The sequence below is a fragment of the Sorex fumeus genome, unplaced genomic scaffold (genome assembly GCF_029834395.1).
Source record: "Sorex fumeus unplaced genomic scaffold, SorFum_2.1 ptg000050l, whole genome shotgun sequence".
NCBI lineage: Eukaryota > Metazoa > Chordata > Mammalia > Eulipotyphla > Soricidae > Sorex > Sorex fumeus.
This window is the reverse complement of record NW_026606107.1, coordinates 1,548,073-1,565,134: the sequence shown is the minus strand read 5'-3', so window position 1 is coordinate 1,565,134 and position 17,062 is coordinate 1,548,073. Positions and strand designations below refer to the sequence as shown.

Genomic DNA, 17,062 nt, shown 5'->3' with positions numbered 1-17,062 from the left:
AATGTAATATTAGTCCAACATGTGATTATATCATTCTAATTGGACTATACTGAATAAGTGCAAGACAGAGGATAGGGGATTAGCCATACAAAGATCTTTGTTCTGGATGCATTAAGTATAACTGCTAGGTGTTGAAAAGATTAGGTAATGCCAGGAAATCACCTTCAAAATAAAGAACAAATTGTTGCACATTTTACAGTCCCTAAGAGGAGGTAAGCTCAATGCCTGGAAGACTTCTTTGGGTTGTACAAGCAACACATTTCACACATAAAATCAGTTTCAACCCATATACTGCGTGACACAAAATCTGAGTTTTGAGAGAGGCTTAAATAAGGTAAGCCCTATATCAGACCCTGTGTAGTTCCAAGCACTCATGCCACTGACCTACAGAATTGAAAGATGCTTATGGGCTGGAGCGATTGCTCATTAGGCTTTGCTCGTGGAAGGCTTAAGTTTGGTCCCTGGCACTGTGGAGCCAGAAGTACTCTTGAGATAGATGTGGTCCTCAAAAAAACACAAAACAGAACAAAAATAATAAACCAACTACTTGCTATTAGAAGTATTTGTGTTGTTGAAAGCATACCACATGCAACAGAGAATTATATAGCACTTAAAAACATAATTTTGATAGAGGTGACATTCTTGACCATAGGACATAAAGTGATTATGCAACCAGACTGACCCATGATGAGCTATATTGTTTCAGATACAGGAAGATATAGTGGAAACGCCCAGAAACAATATGGAAGTTTTTTTTACATAAGATCAAGCACAAGCCAGACTAAAGGGCACAGGTACCTATATAGTCGTAACACATCATCCATGACCTTCACTACTGTTTCACAGTATCTTGTCCTCATAATACACTTGTGCCCTTATTGGGGTAATCTCCTTTTCTGAATAGGGCACTTCCATTGACTCTCAGGGTAACCAGGAAGTGCTCAGGGGGTTATGCTGGGTGTCAAACTCAGGACCTTGCACATGTATGAACCCTACTACTTAAGTAACAGTCCTGGCCCCATAACAGATATATTTTGACATGCTAACTGAAAAGAAAACACAAGCATTACTCATAAATTGGCGGGCCAAGTATGTGAGTATCACAATGAGAAACAACTCCAGTCTGAGAAAGCCATGGTAAGCAGAAATGAGGGCACGTACTATAGCACTGGGTAACTACTAAGACTCTAAGTGTGATAGTGCTCTATAATTGATACTTGAAGAAGTAAATTAACAATTATAGTGTTGGGGGCTATAGTTTATCCCAGATATCCCCACAAGAAGAGAGGTCCACCAAAGTCCTGGAAAAAAGCTGATCCCTGAACTTTTAGGAAGTTCTGAGAGACACAAGGGACGGGCCATGGTGGGCACTGCCTTATCCTCCCTATGCTCCTTTTAGCAATTAATTCAGTGTTTACCAATATTGCATTCCAAGAGCCCTTAGTTGTCAACCCCAGTGGGGATTCTATCCACTGAAGACAAGTGTCTTATTCATCATGTCTTGGTTCATTTTGAGGCAGTTTATATTAAACTTATTGATGCTACATAAATAGGCATCACTCTTTAGACCCAATTGGAGATAGCTTAAAAGTTTCATCCTATTTCCAGAATTCCCTATAGACTATGGTGAGGCATTCCATTGCTAATGAATTAAAATTTAATTTTTTCCTCTTTAATTCCTGTTTCTTTCTTCCCTTCCCCTACATAAGTATTGATGATTCTAGGAGAACTCCCTAAAAACCTCCAATACTTAAATAATTGTCTTAGAATCTGCTTCCCAGGGTATCCGATCTGTGATAACTCTTTATACATGGTACATCTCTATGTATGTGTATCAACTGTGTATTCAAGAGCCACCCTAATATCAGAACTAATTAGTTGTTATTTTTCAATTTTTTAAGTATTTATACACATTTGTTGCAAATGCTACAATAATTTTATTGCTGCCTTGACCGCAATCTGAAAAATAGAACAAGAGAATGGATATTACTGAGAAAGGATAACTTAGGTCTATTGTGTTCATGTAACTGAAAAGAAAACTTTGACAAGTTAGCTTGCTTTTTTCCATAAGTACATTCACTTCTCAAATTTTCCCTCGAACCTGAAATAATATCCATCTCTTATTTAAGGTAATATTTATTTATTTAAGGCCTTTTGTTTAGAGAGACAGGGAAACTAGTGGAGGAGTGTTTTCCTGGAGTCTGAAAAGCTTGAAAACTTTAGTGAAAGTGCAGATCTTCAGAATTACTAGTTGCACTGTGCAAAGAATTATGATGTGATTCCATGTGAGTTTGGCACCTTTTGTTCTTTAATAAGTGTGTGCATGCAAGTGCAAGTGCAAGAAAGATAATACATATGATCAAAGAGCAAGAGTTGTAGGATTCTTCAAACTGTAGAGTTGGTGGAGGGACCTTGTGGTCATTTCTAATGGAAATAGTGAACATTTTTAGATGTTAGGGAGAGACTTTTTCATTGATTGAGATTCTGTGATTTACAATACTGTTAATAATGATTTCTCATGCACATAATTCCAACACCATACCCACAATCACTGTACCCACCTCCCTCTCCCAAGGACCCAATGTCCCTACCTTTCAACACCATCCCCATCATAAAATCCGTTGTGTGGCACAGTTCTCCCTTTCTGTTGCATTTGGCCATTTGTTGCTGCTACCTTGCTATGTATCTTTAAGTGCCACATATGAGAAAGATCATTCCTTATCTATCCCTTTTCTTCTGACTGACTTCACTCAGCATGATATATTCTAGTTCCATCCATTTCGATGCAAATTGAATGACTTTGTTCTTTATTAGAACGATTCCATTGTGCATATATACCATAACTCCTTGATCCATTTATCCATTCTTGGACATTTGGGTTGTTCCCATACCTTGGCTATTGAAATAAATGTGATGATGAACATAGGTGTGCAACTGTCCTTTCAAATTAATGTTTTTGTGTTTTGGAGTTAGGTGCCAAAAAAGTGGTATCATATGGGAGTTATTTTGAGAGATCACCATATTGCTTTCTATAGAGGCTGTACCAATGAAATTCCCACCAACAGTAGATGAGGGTTCTCGTCTCACCACAACCTGTCCAATGCTGTTTCTAAACTTTATAATATGTGCTATTCTCAATGATGTAAGATGATATATCAATTTTGTTTTAGTTTGTATTTTACTAATGAATGAGGATGAGCACTTTTTTTATATGCCTATTGGCCATCGATATGTCTTCCTTGGGGAAGTGTCTATTCATCTCCTTCCCCATTTGTGGATGGAATAGTTTGATATTTGTTGTTGACTTTTATGAGTGATTTATAGATCTTGGATATCAACCCTTTACCTGATGCATTGTGTGCAAATATTTTCTCTCATTCAGTAGGGTATAATGTCTTTTTATTATAACTTGATTTTTTGTTATGCAGAAGATTTTCTCTTTATTGTGTTAGCTTGTTCATTTACTTTTTGGTTTTGGACCACACCTAGCAATATTCAGGGCTTACTCAGACTCTGCGCTCAGAACTCACTCCTGCCAGTGCTCAGATGACCAAATGTGGTGCTGTGAATTTAACCCGGGTTAGCTCATGCCTACCTACCATACTATCACTCTGTCCCTTTTGCAGAAGGTTTTTGTTTTAATTTGATGTAGTACCATTTCTTAATTTTTTCTTTTGTCTTTGCCACTGTGGTCATATAATTTAAAACACCTCTGCAGTCAGTTTGGAGAATTCTGCAAATGTTTTCTTCAAAATATTTCATGGAATCTGGTCTAATTTCAAGACTTGAAATCCACTTTGAGTTTACTTTTGTCAATGGTATGAGGTATGATTCCAATTTCATTGTTTAAACATGTGCCTATCCAGTTTTCCCAGAACCATTTGTTGAAGAGATTTTGATGTTAGAGAGAATTCATTAATTCATTGATTTTTCAGAAACAGTTCTGGATCTGACTGTGACTCCAATCCCCAGATTCTTATTCTAGTGTTGTAAACGACCTAGGGTGTACAGATTGGTCCAAGTGAGATAGAGTAACTCAAAACAGAGCCTCAAGGAAGCCAGGGAAGGTTGTAGAAATGACACGGATCCAGCCTCTCCAAAGTACTACAACACATTATCTCTGTATATTTTCCCTCTTAATATTGTGGGAAAATTCACAAAACATTTACCTTCTTTTTCATCTTAAGGGCAATGTTTGTTGATTTTAAGTATATTCAGATTACTTTGTAGCTATTACAACTATCAATCTCTAGAAATCCTTTAATCTTTACCAAGTGAAATCATGTACTCATCAAACTGACTCCTCATTTCCTCCTCTCTTCAGTCCCGGGAAACTCCATCTATTTTCTGTCTCTGTAAATTTGACTACTCATATAAGTGGAATAATGGAGTATTTGTCCTCTTGTGACTGGCTCATTTCACTTACATTAATGTCTTTGTAATAAGTCAGGTTAGGCTGATAGAAAAAATACTATAGACTGGGTGGGTTAAGCAATAAAAATATGTTTTATCACAGATATGGCTAGAAAGTCCAAGGTTAGATACTGGAAGTTTTGGTTTCTGTGAGAGTTCTCTTATTCTCTTGCAGATAGCCCTGCTTATATCTGTGTCCACATGTGACGTTTTTTTCTGTTGTGTCTCGAGAGTGATTGAGCTCTCTAATGTCTGTTATTAAGAGGACACTGTTGTTATTGGGTTAGGGATCCATCTATATGACCTCAACTAACCTTATTACTTCTTTAAAGATCCCATATGTGAACAGAACAATACTAGAAGCTAGGACTTCATTATAAGTATTGAGTTAGTTAAACTAGAAATTGAGCTCCTATTTGACCCAGAAATACCACCTTTGATAATAAACTCTGGGGGCCAAAAAACATACATACAGCAGAAACACCATCTGCACTTCTATATTCATTACAGCAGTATTCACGATAGCCAGACTCTGGAAACAATCTGAGTACTTGAGAACAGACAACTGGATAAGGAAACTATGGTGCATCTATGCAACAGAATACTAGCAGTAGTTAGGAAAAATGAAGTCATAAATTTTGCTTATAAATGGATGGACATGGGGAGTATTATGCTGAGTGAAATGAGGCAAAAGGAGAGGAAGATATATAGAATGACTGCAGTTCATTTGTGGTATATAAAATATATATTAGAAGACCAATATAATTCAAGACCAAGGAAAACAAGGGCTATGAGGACTGGTCAATGGTTGGAACTAACCACAAGTGTGTGGGGGGGCAGAAGTAGATAAGATAGAGAAGGGACAAATATGAAAATTATAGTTGGAAATGATCAGTCTGGACAAGAACTGAGTATTAAAAGTAGGTAAAGGGATATTCCTGACAACCTTTCAATACCAGTATTGCAAACCACAATGCCCAAAAGGAGTGAGAGAGCATGAGTGAGTGAGTGAGTGAGTGAGTGAGTGAGTGAGTGAGTGAGGAGTGATGGGAGGGAAACTGGGGACACTGGTGGAGGAAATGTACACTGGTGGAGGGATAGGTGTTGGGGCAGTGTATGACTGAAACCTAGTCTTGAACAGCTTTGTAAGAGTCTGTCTCACAGTGATTCAGTAAAAAAGAAAAAGAAAAAAATTGGAGATCCAAACTACTACCACAAAGTTTAAAATATGCCTATCAAGGTGGCAGGTTGGGGGCGGGGGCGGAGTGGGTGTCGGTGGAAGGGAACTTGACAAAACTGGTGGAGGGAAGTTCACCCTCATGGTGGAATTGATGCTAGAATTTTATATGTCAAAAACTCAACTATCAATAATTTTGTAAATCATAGTTGTTTAATTTTTTAAATTTTTATTAAAAAAAGAATTGTGGTTAAGGGAGGATTGACATATTCATCCATATCAGTTTTCAAGTTTTCTGTGCATTTTTCAACAGATTTGGAGTCCCATTATATGGTCAATTATAAAATTTGTTTTATTTATTTTAGTTTAGAAGTAGAGTTTATTGAGATGGGTGGTATGGGGTGATGAGGACTGGATGGGGTGTGGGGACTCGAGGGCAGGGTGCAGCTCCAAGGCTCTCAGAAGTGCGATGTCTCCACTTGTCTAGAGGAACACAATTCAGGATGTATTTGACTCCAGAGCCATGTGGGATGAGCTGCTTTTCAGCCGCCATGTCTTCAAACTCATCTGCATTAAACTTGGTGAAGTCCCGCCTCTTGGAGATATAGATCTGGCAGCTGGGGAACTTAAACTTGGCCCAGTGCAGAACCTCAATCACATGTTCCTTTTGTTCTGCAGATTTGGGTGAATGAACATTATGAATTGATCAATGTGAACCCTGGTCACTTTGATCTGGGACTTTCTAAATCCCCCAACATAGTTGTTTGGAGCCTGAAGCTGGAACCAGCATGAAAGAAGATAGGAATGTCTACCACAAAGGACTGTCTTCAAGGTTTATGAGAACACTCCTACAAGCGACAGGCTGTGAACACTACTGAGGAGGCTGCTTGCTATCTGTAGCAATTGCACATTGGGCCCCACGAGGTAAAATCCAGTTGTAAAAATGTAGTTTTCACAGCTATAAAGTTCCATAAGGCTTATATCATCAATAGCAATATAGCAGAGGTGCTGAAGAGATAGAACTGTGGGTAAGACACTTGCTTTGCACTCACCTAGCCCAGGTTCAATCCCCAGCATCCCATATGTTTCCCCAAACAAGGAGTGATTCCTGAGTGCAGAGCCAGAAGTGTCCCCTGAACACCACTGCATTGGCTATGGAAAAAAAAATATATCAATTTGCTCGAGCGGGCCCAGTAATGTCTCCATTGGAGACTTTGTTGTTACTGTGTTTGGCATATTGAATACATCACGGGTAACTTGCCAGGCTCTGCTGTGTGGGCGAGATACTCTCGGTACCTTGCCGGGCTCTCTCTATATATGTCAATGTATCACTGTAATCCCGTTGTTTGTTGATTTACTCCAACGGGCGCCAGTAATGTCTCTACACCTCCAGCCCTGAGATTTTAGCAGCCTCTCCTTACTCATCTTTACCAAGGATTGGAAGCTCTTTCAGGGTCAGAGGAATGAGACCTGTAATCGTTACTGTTTTTGGCCTATTGAATATGCCACGGGGAGCTTGCCAGGCTCTGCCTGTGTGGGTGGCATACTTTTGGTAGCTTTCCGAGAGTATATAGATATAGATATAGATACAGATATATAGGTATACATTTACCTATAGGTATACATAGATACATATATAGTGATATATATCAGAACTTATATATATATATAAACTATGTAAAACTTTGGGCTGGAGCGATAGCATAGCAGATAGGGTGTTTGCCTTGCATGCGGCCGACTTGGGTTCAATTTTTCCGCCCCTCTCGGAGAACCTGGTAGGTTTCCGAGAGTATTCCGCCCACAGGGCAAAGCCTGGCAAGCTACCCGTGACATATTCTATATGACAAAAACAGTAACAACAAGTCTCACAATGGAGACCTGACTGGTGTCCACTCGAGAAAATCAATGAATCACGAGAGGACAGTGCTACAGTGCTATATAAAACTTTATATGAATGTATGCAATAAAATATATAATTTTGTATTCTATATCTGATATATATATATATATATATATATATATATATATATATATATCCGAGCTTTGCTTCATCCTTACCCACCTCAGAACTTCTCTGTAGAGGCGATCACTTTTATTTTTTTTTTAGATTTTTAGTAGTGAGCACCATGAGGTACAGTTGTAGATTTACAAATTTTTGTGCTCCAGTTTCAGTTACAGTTATACAATGATCGAATACCCATCCCTCCACCAGTGCCCATTCTCCACCACCACTGATCCCAATATCCCTCCCATCCCCGTCCCCCCCATCCCACCTTGCCTCTATGGCAGGGCATTCCCCTTTGTTCTCTGTCTCTCCTTTTGGGTGCTGTGGTTTGCAAAAGAGGCATTGAGTGGCAATCACGTTTGGTCTATAGTCTACTCTCAGCACGCATCTCCCATCCTGGAAGGATCCTCCCAACACCCTTTATTTGGGCTTCCCTTCTCTATCTGAGCTGCCTTTTCCCCTAGTGTGTGCGGCTGGCCTCCAAGCCATGGAGTAAACCTCCTGGTACTTATCTCGGCTACTATTCTTGGGTATTAGCCTCCTATTTTCTTACCTTATGTTCCCCAGATGAATGCAATCTTTCTATGTCTGCCCCTCTCTTTCTGACTCTTTTCACTTAGCATGATACTTTCCATGTATTACCACTTCTATGTAAATTTCATGACTTCATCTTTTCTAACAGCTACACAGTACTCCATTGTGTAGATGTACCAAAGTTTCTTTAACCAGTCATCTGTTCTTGGGCATTCAGGTTTTTTCCAGATTCTAGCTACTGTAAACAGTGCTGCAATGAACAAACAAGTGCAGATGTCACTTCGACTATACTTTTTTGCCTCTCTGGGATATATTCCCAGGAGTGGTAGAGGCAATCACTTTTAAACTATTTCTTCTCATATGACATTTATTTTTCTGTTTATACCTTTATTTCTTTAAAAATTTTAGTAAAGAACCTTGATTTGCAAAGTTATTGATAGTTAAGATTTAGGTATATAATATTTCAACACTTATCTCACTCACCACTAGTATCAAATTCCCTCTACCAGTGTTAGCATATATTTTTATTTTTTGATTCTTAATGGCTACATATCAGTTATGTCTTTTTATAATAAAGAATTCTGCTGTCATTTATCTCCCACTCTGAAAGCAATCATAATTATCCCCAAATTGTTACTTATAATCTTGCAATAATTGTTGCTGTTCACCGTATTTCATTAAATCAATGCTCGGTGCATATATTATGTTTATGTAAATATTATTCACAATTAAGTCATGAGAAGGTATAGCATTAGCACTGCAAATAGAAGACTTGATTTCAAATATTGGTTTTGTCATTTACTAACTGTATGATTTGGGGCAAATCTCTTCATCTTTCTGCCTCACATACCCATATTCCATATGAGTAATTATAATAATACTTATTTTATAGGAATAAAAGAGTAACAGTTGTTATCCTACAAGTAATCAGTAGAATTTAATACACATACTATCTAACATATATATCTGGAATTCATTATTGACTTATTTTTAATTTGCTTAGCTTTTTTGCATTCATAAATAAACCAATAATAAACATACTAATGGAAGCATATACTTTCCTTTTTTTATTTTTGGATCACACCCAGCGGTGCTCAGGAGTTACTCCTGGCGGTGCTCGGGGGACCATATGGGATGCTGGGAACCGAACCTGGGTCAGCTGCATGCAAAGCAAACTCCCTATGCGCTGTTCTATTGCTCCAGCCCTAGGAAGCAAACACTTTCTTCCAGTAGTCAAACACAGTAGAAATCTATCAGTTTCTGTATCCTAATTCATCCCATGAGATTTTATCCAGGCTTAATGTATGGATATTAGCTTAAGGATTTTCTTGTTATCATAGTGAAATATCTGTCTTTTGTCTTGGATCTTATTTTTACTGATTCCCTTGCCTCCCTCTATCTTGGTTTGCAATTTTATTTTCATGGATTACATCTTAGTTTCTGAGAAAGGATAAACCGGATGAGTTACTTTGAGATCATGCATATCTGAAAATACATATTTTCTGTCCTTAACACGTGATTGATAATTATTGAAGTATGGGTTCAGTCAGAATTAAATTATTTTCTAAACTCAGGATCAGAGAAATAGTACTGCAGGTACGGTCCTTGTCTTGCATGCAGCTGCCCCAACCTCGATCCCCAGCACCCCATATAGTTCCTCGAGTCCACCAGGAGTGATCCCAGAGTGCAGAGCCAGGAGTAAACCCAGAGTACAGCTTGGGGGACATATGACCCAAATACTAACCCCCAATTTTTTACTTTTAAAATAAAAATCATATTTACATAGTTTTAAAAGTAAATAATTTATACAAGTCTTGTATATTAGTCTGCTCAGACTGCTGTAACAAAATCCTACAGCCTGTAATGAAAAACAAAAATTTATTTTACCACCATTCTTGAAGTTTAGCAATCTGACACTAATCCATGAAAGTTAGGTTATGGTGAGGTCTCTCTTTGATTGTAAATGGTTATCTTTTTGTACTGTCTACACATGACTTCTCTTCTTTGTGCACTAACAAAGAAAGAGAGAGAGAGAGACAGACATAGAAAGAAACATAGAGAGAAGATAAATGATCTGTTCTTTCTTTCTCTTGTAAGGACTTCAGATCCACCAGATTAGTTATCTACTCTAATGATCCAATTTAATCTTAATTATCTCCCCAAAAGCCTTATCTACAAAAGCAGTCACATTTGGAGTTAGAACTTCAAAAAGATGTAAATTTTTGTAATTTATTTTTTATTGAGGTAACACTGGTTTACAAAGGAGTAAATATTGGGACATAATTTTACTAAACAATTTCCACAATTAAAGTGACAACATACCTTCACCACTGTCCATGGAACCCCTCTTAGCCCACTCCCCTTCCTCTTGGTAATCTCAATTATGTGGTCAGAACATAATGGTTGGTTTTCCTTAGATATTGTACCTTCCCTTGCTTTATTTCTTTATATCCTACATATGAGATTATTCAGTATTTGTCTTTATCCTTCTGCCTTATTTTGTTTAATATGACTTCCTCCCATCCTGTCCATCTGCTAACAAACTTCAGGACTTCAGCTCTTCTTACAGCTGGGTACTATTTAATTTTTTATATGTGCATGTATGAATATATATATACACACATACATACGTACATATATGTATATTTCATATTTCTCCTTGTTTTGTTTTTGGGATACATCAGACAATGCTCAGGGGTTATTCCTGACTCTGCCCTCAGGAATTACTCCTTGCAATGCTCTGGAATCATATGGGATACCACGGATGGAACCCAGGTTGGCTGTGTGCAAGGCAAGCTCCCTTCCAACTGCATTATTGCTCTGGCCCCACATTTCTCTTTTTTCCTTCTCTGACAGTTAAGGAGATAGACTCTGGGGCCACTTTTGGCAATACTCCATCAGTGGTATGGTCCTGAAGACCAGAGGTGATCAGAGATCAAGCTCTTGGCCTCCTGATGCCAAGGCATGTGCTCCAGTCTTTTGAGCTATCTTTCCATCTCCTATGCCACATTGTTTTTATATACTCATCTTTCATGGGGTACTTGGGGTGTTTCCAGATCTTGGCTAGTATGAATAGTACTGCAATGAACATAGGTGTGAATATCTTTTTAGTGATTTTATTATTTTGAATGATACATAAGAGTAGCTTTCCTGGATCACATGGTATTTCTGTCTTCAATTTTCAAACTGATTACCCATTCAGCTTTAGCTAAACTAGTTTACACTCAAACCAACAGTAAATGAGGGCTGATTTTCGCCCCACCAGCACTGATTGTTTCTGATCTTTTTGATATAAGCCAGTCTCAGTGGTGTGAAATGGTATCTCATTGTAATTTTATTTGAATTTCAGTGATAAATGATAATAAGTATTTTTTCATTTACTTATTGGCTATGTATAAGTCTTCTTTGGTGACTTGTCTATTCAGTTCTCCACATTTTTAAAAAATGTTTTAATTTTTATTAGTGAGACACCATGAGGTACACTTGTAAACTTACAAATTTTTGTGCTTGGGTTTCAATTATACAATGATCAAATACCCATCCCTCCACCAGTGCCCATTTCCCACCACCACGGATTCCAGTATCTCTCCCACCCCCTGTCCCCCCCATCCCACTCTGCCTCTGTGGCAGAGCCAGTTCTCCACATTTTTGATGGGGCGATTTGTTTTTCATTGTTGAATTTTATGAGTTATTTATATACTTGGATATCAGCCTTTGTCTGATGTATGGTGTGTGAACATTTTCCGACATTCAGTAAAATGTCCTTTTCTTCAACATATGAATTTTGTGGGCACATAATTAAGTCACTAACAAATAGATTCCTATGGAAAAACAACAGCATCCCTGTATCTTACTTCTATCACTCTCTCTAGTAGCAGTTACTGTTAACTTGGAGTGGGGGTTGGGCCACATCTGGCTGTCCTCCGAGCTTACTCCTGGCTCTACACTCAAGTATCACTCCTGGTAGTACTCAGGCAATTGTATGTGGTGTCGGGAACTTAATCAGGGTCAGCTGCATTGAAGGCATGCGCCTTACCTCCTATACTATCTCTCTGGTGCACTTTCAACTTTTATAATGAATTCAATTTGGCATTAATTATCTATCTCTAAATAACACAATTATATAGTTATTTCTCAAGTTTTGAATTTAAGATACTAACTTCATTCATTGGGACACGGGAGAGCTTTCTTTATAACTACTCCTACCTACTCTGATCATGTACCACCATTGTTTCTTGTTGTTATTTTGGGCCACACCTGACGATGCTTAGAGCTTACTCCTGGTTCTATGCTCAGGGGAAATTTCTCCCAGTGCTCAGGGCACCATATATGGAGGGATTGAACCTTTAGTAAGCCACATGAAATGCAAGCACCTTAACTCCTACACTATGTCTCTGGTTTGGACCCTACAGTTTCTAGACCACAACCTCTAGCTGTTGTACTCATATTTTGATTAAATTAATTGCATTATTATGACTTTGTAATTTCCATTGACAGTTGAATCAGATAGTGTAATGAACCAAATTCTCCTGCATGACATTTTTAAAATACCAAATGTGTCCAGAGAGAGTACATTGGGTAAGATGCTTGTCTTGTATGTGACCTAGGTTTGGCTAGGTCAACACCACATATGGTGCCCTAAGTACTGGACACAGCCAAATGTGGTCCAAAGGAAAACCAAAAGCAAACCAAAACAAAATGTCTTCAAATATTCTTTAAGTGTACGTCAACAGTACAATTCATATTGTATAAAAAAGCATAAAATATTAATCCAGTATAATTTCAAAGCATAAAAATTGGATACAGAGATAAAGATGGTATTTTCACAGCAGAAAATGTATTAACTGCAAAACTATTATAAATAAATATTAAGAAAGATTGCTAAAATAATATAACATAATTACTTTTTCTTTGGCAACAACATGATTAAAATATAATCATAAAGCATAAGTCATTCACAAAGCACAAGCAACAAAATGGGAATAATATTAATGAGCAAGAAATATGATTTTTTCTCCAAATTCAAAATTTCTTAAATATCATGAGTTGAAATGCAGAGAGAGATTCAATTTATAACTGTATTAGTTCTCAAAATGAAGATTTATTACAATTAATACCACTACCAGCCAGCTGTTTTATTCTGTTCATATCGTTCAGTTTGGAACATGACTTTAAACATGCCTTTACAATTGCTTTATACTTGTAGTGTTGCCACATGTCCCACCCCAACAATGTCAAAACCCTTTCATCATTGTCCCAAGGTCTCTTCTGAAAGGCATATATTCAATATCCAAAAGTTTTGATTGACTGTTCTATGTGCCTCATATGATTTGGTGAATTTTAGAAACACCTGTCCTTGGATTACATTCCAGTCTTCTGAGACTGAAGCAGCTGAGTGTGTTGGGGATGCATAAACAGTCTGGCTCCCACTTGCATGTTTTTAACTTTTTATTAAAAAGTATGTTAGTGACAGCTATAGTGGTTACAAAAGAGAAAGTCAGAGGTGCAGGAAATGAGGAGAGAATGCTTCTCGGCCTTTTTGGCTAAAATCAAGTGTAGAAATGAGGAGAGATGTCCTTCTGGTGGTGGGATGGCAGTAGAAGTTTGGTAGTGAAAGCGATGACAAATTCACACTCACAGTAGTGTGAAGTGGGGCAAGAGAGATAGCATAGTTGGTACTCTGTCTTAGGAGTCCAGAGTTGAGAGAACCAGACGTTGCATGTCTGGCCAAGTGATAGCAGGCATCGTTAGTATTAGGAAAAAAGGTACATTCAGGAATTGTGAATGCAGGCGGAGAGAAAACAAAGCCTTTAACAGTTACTTCTCTAGGTGTCTGGGGAAGACTGTTTTCATGAAAGAAACAGGGGATGGTGTGGGAATAGTAATTCCTTCTTTGCATCCCTCAGTTGCCTCTTGAAAATTTGGGGAAGAAAAGAAGAAGCCAAAGGCTCTTAACTTAGATTCACCACCTGAGTAACAGCATTTACAACCTTGGACACTTGTTCACAATTTAATTTGCAGTGAGCAACAGAGTCAGGTGTCTGAACGCAGCGGGTGAGAAGCTCTGGTATGTCGGCACAGAGGGAAGGCAGCAGCTTTTTCCACCCTTACTTCTTGATAAAGCCGGATGGAACAGACTGTTTACGCATCCCCAACACACTCAGCTGCTTCAGTCTCAGAAGACTGGAATGTAATCCAAGGACAGGTGTTTCTAAAATTCACCAAATAATATGAGGCACACAGAACAGTCAATCAAAACTTTTGGATATTGAATATATGCCTTTCTTTAACCAAACAAGACAGATGAGTGTTGTTTTTCTTTCATCAAATTGCAAGTTGGTCCAGAAATAGAAAAAAATCATTTGCATCTATTATTACATGAATAACCATTGTTACATGAATAGTCATTTCTTTGTGAACGAATTCATAGAGATCATGTTTTAAAAATCCAGTTTTCAATATAAAAAAGTTGAATATTCTCTGAAAGCTCTTTGACTGCAGCGGTAGTCTATAACAATTTTATTGTTATAAATAAATAATAGTGAAATTAATGAGACTTTGGGGGGTTTTCCTTTCCACTTAAATTCTCTATCCAAATGAAGATATTTCATCAATATCAGAATAATGCACTGATGATTTAAAAACCAACAGAAAAGTTTGTAAAAGTATGGCACTCCCACTCCTTTTCTGAGTCCCTGCATTCCATTTTGTAGAGCAAGGAGTGGATGTTGCGACTTCCGCTTGGGAGTGGGAGTGGGGTAGGAGGTTATAGGGAGTAAAGAACTGGAAAAAATTCTCTAAGGAAAAGAAGGAATTAAAAAAAAGACCAACGTGACTTGGGAGCAGATGCAGTCTCTCCCAGCCAAGGAAAGAAACGCAAATTCCAGTTAAAAGGAGAGGCTACTTTCGGTCTCCAGGATAGGCAGAGAGGAAAATGAGTGACAGGACCTGATGTAGCGCGGAGAAAACGGGAGGACCAGCCGCTGGCTCTCTGGTAGTAGGAGTGGTAATTGGGGTCCTGAGCTCACGGGTGACGTGGCCCTCACGTGAGCAGGAGCAGACGTGTGCAGACTTCTTTTTAATCCTGCTGTTCCAATCCGGCTGCCTCTCCGCGGTGCCTCGAGGGCGGCCGAGCAGCCGACCCGACTCTGGCAGGTCAGTGCGGGAATGGGTGCTGGCGGGGGATTCCCCGCGCTGCGGGGAGCAGACGGAGGGAGCCCGAAAGGGACCCGGCTGGCCTTCCGACCGCCTTGCACTTTCTCCGGCCCTTCCAAGAACAAAAATGGTGGACTTCGGTGGCAGGGGGATGGGAGGCGACGGCCGATTCCCGGGACGCTCCGGAGCAGACGGGGACGGAGGGAGGGGGGTGGGGGCGGGGAACGTTTGGCGTTCGGAGCCTGAAAGCCGGGAGGACGGGCATTCTGAGGTTTTGTGCCGGGTGTGCCGCTATCTGCCAAACCAGAGTATCTGGGCTGTGCGTTTGACATTCTCTCCCGCCTTTCCGTAGGCGCCGCGGTACATTGAGCAAAGGAATAAAGAAATAAAGACTCTGGCCCAGCCTTCCCACAGCTCGGGGTAAAGGTGAGGTTGCCCTTCGTGGTGCTCGGAGGGCCCGGGTGGCTGCAGTCCCTTCCTGCTTGCTGCTACCTCCCTGCAGTTTTAGGACGGCACGTGGAGGGATGGGGTGGGGGCAGGGAGAAGCAGCTCGGCATTGCGGCGGAGATGCTTTGGGGAGGGGGATGGACGAGATCGCTCGATCTTAGATCTTGGCGCTTTTCAGGTTTTCTCTACTTCCTCGCCCCGCCTCTCCCTTCGCTAGTGGGTCTGGAGGGGTGTGGTTTTTGCTGGGAAAATGGCGGAGCGCGGGGGTAGCTAGGGGGCCCGGCTGGGAGGACGCTCTGCAGGAAGACGGCTGACGTCAGCGGAGTCCCGAGAAAAGGAGGGTGGAGTGAGCAATCAAAAGGTGAAATCCTTTTGACGACCAGCACCCTGAATTCGGAAGAGCTGGTGCTGGGATTCTCCGAAGTACTCCTCCGCTTCGTCATCTTCGTGGTGGTCCCCGTCTGCATCTGTGGAGACTCTCCAGATATAGGAAGAAGCGGGAACTTGCCCAGAAACAAGTAGGTCAGAGTGAGGGAAGTGGTACGGCTTGGGGGTCCATGAGGGTGGAGAAGGTTGGAAACTGCAAACTCAGATTAGCGCAAGGACCTCGTTCTAATCACCTCCTCCCCTCAACACCGTTTTGAACCCTCGCCCCCAAGTGCTTTTGTAGGTACTAGCCAAGGACTAGTACCTTGGCTGGGGAGGGGGAGGGTATGACAAGAATCGTGGGGTGGAAGTGGGGAATACCTTGGCCCAGTTTATTCTTTAGTGTACAATGTCCTTCGGGTTCTGGCCACAAAGCACAGCTGTCACTCCTTAGATTTATTGGACGCAGAAACTGATACGGGGGAGGAAGGAAACTACTCCGGAACTGTGGAAGTTGGTATAATAGCCTGGGTGGGAGCGAGAAGCTTCCTGGTACCTCTGAGACGATGGGGGTAGTGGAACCTAGAGTGGGTTGGGGACTTAGTAATTTTACCTATCTGGCTTCTAGGTCTGGCTTCTAGATCTCTCTGTCCGTTCAGGGGGTATGGTGTCACTTTGAGAGGAAGAGTTTAAGGAGGGCGGGGGTGGGGTGGAGGGTTGTAGGGGAGCCAAAAAAGGCCAGGAGGACGAAATGTATTTTAAATCTATAGTTCTGTGAAGGGAGCTGCATAATCTCGGTGGGATATTTGGGATTCTACGGGATGAGGGCCTGGGATTCAAGAGGAGTTGGGAGATTCATTGCTTTCTAACCCATGAGTGTTCAGCATACCCTTCCCACTCTTTTGTACCACAGACTTGCAGGACAGAAGTACCCTACAGGACTAGAAAGAAAAGGAAGAAACTGC

General features: G+C 40.2%; 1 pseudogene; it reads right to left on the bottom strand.

Moving 5' to 3' along the window:
• Positions 1–6,409: 6,409 nt before the first annotated feature.
• Positions 6,410–6,539, bottom strand: LOC130032703 (uncharacterized; annotated as a pseudogene).
• Positions 6,540–17,062: the final 10,523 nt, after the last annotated feature.